Genomic DNA, 7232 nt, shown 5'->3' on the forward strand with positions numbered 1-7232 from the left:
CCACCCCCCCCCCCCCCCACCCCCCCCCCCCCCCACCCCCCCCCCCCCCCACCCCCCCCCCCCCCCACCCCCCCCCCCCCCCACCCCCCCCCCCCCCCACCCCCCCCCCCCCCCACCCCCCCCCCCCCCCACCCCCCCCCCCCCCCACCCCCCCCCCCCCCCACCCCCCCCCCCCCCCACCCCCCCCCCCCCCCACCCCCCCCCCCCCCCACCCCCCCCCCCCCCCACCCCCCCCCCCCCCCACCCCCCCCCCCCCCCACCCCCCCCCCCCCCCACCCCCCCCCCCCCCCACCCCCCCCCCCCCCCACCCCCCCCCCCCCCCACCCCCCCCCCCCCCCACCCCCCCCCCCCCCCACCCCCCCCCCCCCCCACCCCCCCCCCCCCCCACCCCCCCCCCCCCCCACCCCCCCCCCCCCCCACCCCCCCCCCCCCCCACCCCCCCCCCCCCCCACCCCCCCCCCCCCCCACCCCCCCCCCCCCCCACCCCCCCCCCCCCCCACCCCCCCCCCCCCCCACCCCCCCCCCCCCCCACCCCCCCCCCCCCCCACCCCCCCCCCCCCCCACCCCCCCCCCCCCCCACCCCCCCCCCCCCCCACCCCCCCCCCCCCCCACCCCCCCCCCCCCCCACCCCCCCCCCCCCCCACCCCCCCCCCCCCCCACCCCCCCCCCCCCCCACCCCCCCCCCCCCCCACCCCCCCCCCCCCCCACCCCCCCCCCCCCCCACCCCCCCCCCCCCCCACCCCCCCCCCCCCCCACCCCCCCCCCCCCCCACCCCCCCCCCCCCCCACCCCCCCCCCCCCCCACCCCCCCCCCCCCCCACCCCCCCCCCCCCCCACCCCCCCCCCCCCCCACCCCCCCCCCCCCCCACCCCCCCCCCCCCCCACCCCCCCCCCCCCCCACCCCCCCCCCCCCCCACCCCCCCCCCCCCCCACCCCCCCCCCCCCCCACCCCCCCCCCCCCCCACCCCCCCCCCCCCCCACCCCCCCCCCCCCCCACCCCCCCCCCCCCCCACCCCCCCCCCCCCCCACCCCCCCCCCCCCCCACCCCCCCCCCCCCCCACCCCCCCCCCCCCCCACCCCCCCCCCCCCCCACCCCCCCCCCCCCCCACCCCCCCCCCCCCCCACCCCCCCCCCCCCCCACCCCCCCCCCCCCCCACCCCCCCCCCCCCCCACCCCCCCCCCCCCCCACCCCCCCCCCCCCCCACCCCCCCCCCCCCCCACCCCCCCCCCCCCCCACCCCCCCCCCCCCCCACCCCCCCCCCCCCCCACCCCCCCCCCCCCCCACCCCCCCCCCCCCCCACCCCCCCCCCCCCCCACCCCCCCCCCCCCCCACCCCCCCCCCCCCCCACCCCCCCCCCCCCCCACCCCCCCCCCCCCCCACCCCCCCCCCCCCCCACCCCCCCCCCCCCCCACCCCCCCCCCCCCCCACCCCCCCCCCCCCCCACCCCCCCCCCCCCCCACCCCCCCCCCCCCCCACCCCCCCCCCCCCCCACCCCCCCCCCCCCCCACCCCCCCCCCCCCCCACCCCCCCCCCCCCCCACCCCCCCCCCCCCCCACCCCCCCCCCCCCCCACCCCCCCCCCCCCCCACCCCCCCCCCCCCCCACCCCCCCCCCCCCCCACCCCCCCCCCCCCCCACCCCCCCCCCCCCCCACCCCCCCCCCCCCCCACCCCCCCCCCCCCCCACCCCCCCCCCCCCCCACCCCCCCCCCCCCCCACCCCCCCCCCCCCCCACCCCCCCCCCCCCCCACCCCCCCCCCCCCCCACCCCCCCCCCCCCCCACCCCCCCCCCCCCCCACCCCCCCCCCCCCCCACCCCCCCCCCCCCCCACCCCCCCCCCCCCCCACCCCCCCCCCCCCCCACCCCCCCCCCCCCCCACCCCCCCCCCCCCCCACCCCCCCCCCCCCCCACCCCCCCCCCCCCCCACCCCCCCCCCCCCCCACCCCCCCCCCCCCCCACCCCCCCCCCCCCCCACCCCCCCCCCCCCCCACCCCCCCCCCCCCCCACCCCCCCCCCCCCCCACCCCCCCCCCCCCCCACCCCCCCCCCCCCCCACCCCCCCCCCCCCCCACCCCCCCCCCCCCCCACCCCCCCCCCCCCCCACCCCCCCCCCCCCCCACCCCCCCCCCCCCCCACCCCCCCCCCCCCCCACCCCCCCCCCCCCCCACCCCCCCCCCCCCCCACCCCCCCCCCCCCCCACCCCCCCCCCCCCCCACCCCCCCCCCCCCCCACCCCCCCCCCCCCCCACCCCCCCCCCCCCCCACCCCCCCCCCCCCCCACCCCCCCCCCCCCCCACCCCCCCCCCCCCCCACCCCCCCCCCCCCCCACCCCCCCCCCCCCCCACCCCCCCCCCCCCCCACCCCCCCCCCCCCCCACCCCCCCCCCCCCCCACCCCCCCCCCCCCCCACCCCCCCCCCCCCCCACCCCCCCCCCCCCCCACCCCCCCCCCCCCCCACCCCCCCCCCCCCCCACCCCCCCCCCCCCCCACCCCCCCCCCCCCCCACCCCCCCCCCCCCCCACCCCCCCCCCCCCCCACCCCCCCCCCCCCCCACCCCCCCCCCCCCCCACCCCCCCCCCCCCCCACCCCCCCCCCCCCCCACCCCCCCCCCCCCCCACCCCCCCCCCCCCCCACCCCCCCCCCCCCCCACCCCCCCCCCCCCCCACCCCCCCCCCCCCCCACCCCCCCCCCCCCCCACCCCCCCCCCCCCCCACCCCCCCCCCCCCCCACCCCCCCCCCCCCCCACCCCCCCCCCCCCCCACCCCCCCCCCCCCCCACCCCCCCCCCCCCCCACCCCCCCCCCCCCCCACCCCCCCCCCCCCCCACCCCCCCCCCCCCCCACCCCCCCCCCCCCCCACCCCCCCCCCCCCCCACCCCCCCCCCCCCCCACCCCCCCCCCCCCCCACCCCCCCCCCCCCCCACCCCCCCCCCCCCCCACCCCCCCCCCCCCCCACCCCCCCCCCCCCCCACCCCCCCCCCCCCCCACCCCCCCCCCCCCCCACCCCCCCCCCCCCCCACCCCCCCCCCCCCCCACCCCCCCCCCCCCCCACCCCCCCCCCCCCCCACCCCCCCCCCCCCCCACCCCCCCCCCCCCCCACCCCCCCCCCCCCCCACCCCCCCCCCCCCCCACCCCCCCCCCCCCCCACCCCCCCCCCCCCCCACCCCCCCCCCCCCCCACCCCCCCCCCCCCCCACCCCCCCCCCCCCCCACCCCCCCCCCCCCCCACCCCCCCCCCCCCCCACCCCCCCCCCCCCCCACCCCCCCCCCCCCCCACCCCCCCCCCCCCCCACCCCCCCCCCCCCCCACCCCCCCCCCCCCCCACCCCCCCCCCCCCCCACCCCCCCCCCCCCCCACCCCCCCCCCCCCCCACCCCCCCCCCCCCCCACCCCCCCCCCCCCCCACCCCCCCCCCCCCCCACCCCCCCCCCCCCCCACCCCCCCCCCCCCCCACCCCCCCCCCCCCCCACCCCCCCCCCCCCCCACCCCCCCCCCCCCCCACCCCCCCCCCCCCCCACCCCCCCCCCCCCCCACCCCCCCCCCCCCCCACCCCCCCCCCCCCCCACCCCCCCCCCCCCCCACCCCCCCCCCCCCCCACCCCCCCCCCCCCCCACCCCCCCCCCCCCCCACCCCCCCCCCCCCCCACCCCCCCCCCCCCCCACCCCCCCCCCCCCCCACCCCCCCCCCCCCCCACCCCCCCCCCCCCCCACCCCCCCCCCCCCCCACCCCCCCCCCCCCCCACCCCCCCCCCCCCCCACCCCCCCCCCCCCCCACCCCCCCCCCCCCCCACCCCCCCCCCCCCCCACCCCCCCCCCCCCCCACCCCCCCCCCCCCCCACCCCCCCCCCCCCCCACCCCCCCCCCCCCCCACCCCCCCCCCCCCCCACCCCCCCCCCCCCCCACCCCCCCCCCCCCCCACCCCCCCCCCCCCCCACCCCCCCCCCCCCCCACCCCCCCCCCCCCCCACCCCCCCCCCCCCCCACCCCCCCCCCCCCCCACCCCCCCCCCCCCCCACCCCCCCCCCCCCCCACCCCCCCCCCCCCCCACCCCCCCCCCCCCCCACCCCCCCCCCCCCCCACCCCCCCCCCCCCCCACCCCCCCCCCCCCCCACCCCCCCCCCCCCCCACCCCCCCCCCCCCCCACCCCCCCCCCCCCCCACCCCCCCCCCCCCCCACCCCCCCCCCCCCCCACCCCCCCCCCCCCCCACCCCCCCCCCCCCCCACCCCCCCCCCCCCCCACCCCCCCCCCCCCCCACCCCCCCCCCCCCCCACCCCCCCCCCCCCCCACCCCCCCCCCCCCCCACCCCCCCCCCCCCCCACCCCCCCCCCCCCCCACCCCCCCCCCCCCCCACCCCCCCCCCCCCCCACCCCCCCCCCCCCCCACCCCCCCCCCCCCCCACCCCCCCCCCCCCCCACCCCCCCCCCCCCCCACCCCCCCCCCCCCCCACCCCCCCCCCCCCCCACCCCCCCCCCCCCCCACCCCCCCCCCCCCCCACCCCCCCCCCCCCCCACCCCCCCCCCCCCCCACCCCCCCCCCCCCCCACCCCCCCCCCCCCCCACCCCCCCCCCCCCCCACCCCCCCCCCCCCCCACCCCCCCCCCCCCCCACCCCCCCCCCCCCCCACCCCCCCCCCCCCCCACCCCCCCCCCCCCCCACCCCCCCCCCCCCCCACCCCCCCCCCCCCCCACCCCCCCCCCCCCCCACCCCCCCCCCCCCCCACCCCCCCCCCCCCCCACCCCCCCCCCCCCCCACCCCCCCCCCCCCCCACCCCCCCCCCCCCCCACCCCCCCCCCCCCCCACCCCCCCCCCCCCCCACCCCCCCCCCCCCCCACCCCCCCCCCCCCCCACCCCCCCCCCCCCCCACCCCCCCCCCCCCCCACCCCCCCCCCCCCCCACCCCCCCCCCCCCCCACCCCCCCCCCCCCCCACCCCCCCCCCCCCCCACCCCCCCCCCCCCCCACCCCCCCCCCCCCCCACCCCCCCCCCCCCCCACCCCCCCCCCCCCCCACCCCCCCCCCCCCCCACCCCCCCCCCCCCCCACCCCCCCCCCCCCCCACCCCCCCCCCCCCCCACCCCCCCCCCCCCCCACCCCCCCCCCCCCCCACCCCCCCCCCCCCCCACCCCCCCCCCCCCCCACCCCCCCCCCCCCCCACCCCCCCCCCCCCCCACCCCCCCCCCCCCCCACCCCCCCCCCCCCCCACCCCCCCCCCCCCCCACCCCCCCCCCCCCCCACCCCCCCCCCCCCCCACCCCCCCCCCCCCCCACCCCCCCCCCCCCCCACCCCCCCCCCCCCCCACCCCCCCCCCCCCCCACCCCCCCCCCCCCCCACCCCCCCCCCCCCCCACCCCCCCCCCCCCCCACCCCCCCCCCCCCCCACCCCCCCCCCCCCCCACCCCCCCCCCCCCCCACCCCCCCCCCCCCCCACCCCCCCCCCCCCCCACCCCCCCCCCCCCCCACCCCCCCCCCCCCCCACCCCCCCCCCCCCCCACCCCCCCCCCCCCCCACCCCCCCCCCCCCCCACCCCCCCCCCCCCCCACCCCCCCCCCCCCCCACCCCCCCCCCCCCCCACCCCCCCCCCCCCCCACCCCCCCCCCCCCCCACCCCCCCCCCCCCCCACCCCCCCCCCCCCCCACCCCCCCCCCCCCCCACCCCCCCCCCCCCCCACCCCCCCCCCCCCCCACCCCCCCCCCCCCCCACCCCCCCCCCCCCCCACCCCCCCCCCCCCCCACCCCCCCCCCCCCCCACCCCCCCCCCCCCCCACCCCCCCCCCCCCCCACCCCCCCCCCCCCCCACCCCCCCCCCCCCCCACCCCCCCCCCCCCCCACCCCCCCCCCCCCCCACCCCCCCCCCCCCCCACCCCCCCCCCCCCCCACCCCCCCCCCCCCCCACCCCCCCCCCCCCCCACCCCCCCCCCCCCCCACCCCCCCCCCCCCCCACCCCCCCCCCCCCCCACCCCCCCCCCCCCCCACCCCCCCCCCCCCCCACCCCCCCCCCCCCCCACCCCCCCCCCCCCCCACCCCCCCCCCCCCCCACCCCCCCCCCCCCCCACCCCCCCCCCCCCCCACCCCCCCCCCCCCCCACCCCCCCCCCCCCCCACCCCCCCCCCCCCCCACCCCCCCCCCCCCCCACCCCCCCCCCCCCCCACCCCCCCCCCCCCCCACCCCCCCCCCCCCCCACCCCCCCCCCCCCCCACCCCCCCCCCCCCCCACCCCCCCCCCCCCCCACCCCCCCCCCCCCCCACCCCCCCCCCCCCCCACCCCCCCCCCCCCCCACCCCCCCCCCCCCCCACCCCCCCCCCCCCCCACCCCCCCCCCCCCCCACCCCCCCCCCCCCCCACCCCCCCCCCCCCCCACCCCCCCCCCCCCCCACCCCCCCCCCCCCCCACCCCCCCCCCCCCCCACCCCCCCCCCCCCCCACCCCCCCCCCCCCCCACCCCCCCCCCCCCCCACCCCCCCCCCCCCCCACCCCCCCCCCCCCCCACCCCCCCCCCCCCCCACCCCCCCCCCCCCCCACCCCCCCCCCCCCCCACCCCCCCCCCCCCCCACCCCCCCCCCCCCCCACCCCCCCCCCCCCCCACCCCCCCCCCCCCCCACCCCCCCCCCCCCCCACCCCCCCCCCCCCCCACCCCCCCCCCCCCCCACCCCCCCCCCCCCCCACCCCCCCCCCCCCCCACCCCCCCCCCCCCCCACCCCCCCCCCCCCCCACCCCCCCCCCCCCCCACCCCCCCCCCCCCCCACCCCCCCCCCCCCCCACCCCCCCCCCCCCCCACCCCCCCCCCCCCCCACCCCCCCCCCCCCCCACCCCCCCCCCCCCCCACCCCCCCCCCCCCCCACCCCCCCCCCCCCCCACCCCCCCCCCCCCCCACCCCCCCCCCCCCCCACCCCCCCCCCCCCCCACCCCCCCCCCCCCCCACCCCCCCCCCCCCCCACCCCCCCCCCCCCCCACCCCCCCCCCCCCCCACCCCCCCCCCCCCCCACCCCCCCCCCCCCCCACCCCCCCCCCCCCCCACCCCCCCCCCCCCCCACCCCCCCCCCCCCCCACCCCCCCCCCCCCCCACCCCCCCCCCCCCCCACCCCCCCCCCCCCCCACCCCCCCCCCCCCCCACCCCCCCCCCCCCCCACCCCCCCCCCCCCCCACCCCCCCCCCCCCCCACCCCCCCCCCCCCCCACCCCCCCCCCCCCCCACCCCCCCCCCCCCCCACCCCCCCCCCCCCCCACCCCCCCCCCCCCCCACCCCCCCCCCCCC

This window comes from Sphaerodactylus townsendi, linkage group LG03 (genome assembly GCF_021028975.2).
Source record: "Sphaerodactylus townsendi isolate TG3544 linkage group LG03, MPM_Stown_v2.3, whole genome shotgun sequence".
NCBI classification, from domain to species: Eukaryota; Metazoa; Chordata; class Lepidosauria; order Squamata; family Sphaerodactylidae; genus Sphaerodactylus; species Sphaerodactylus townsendi.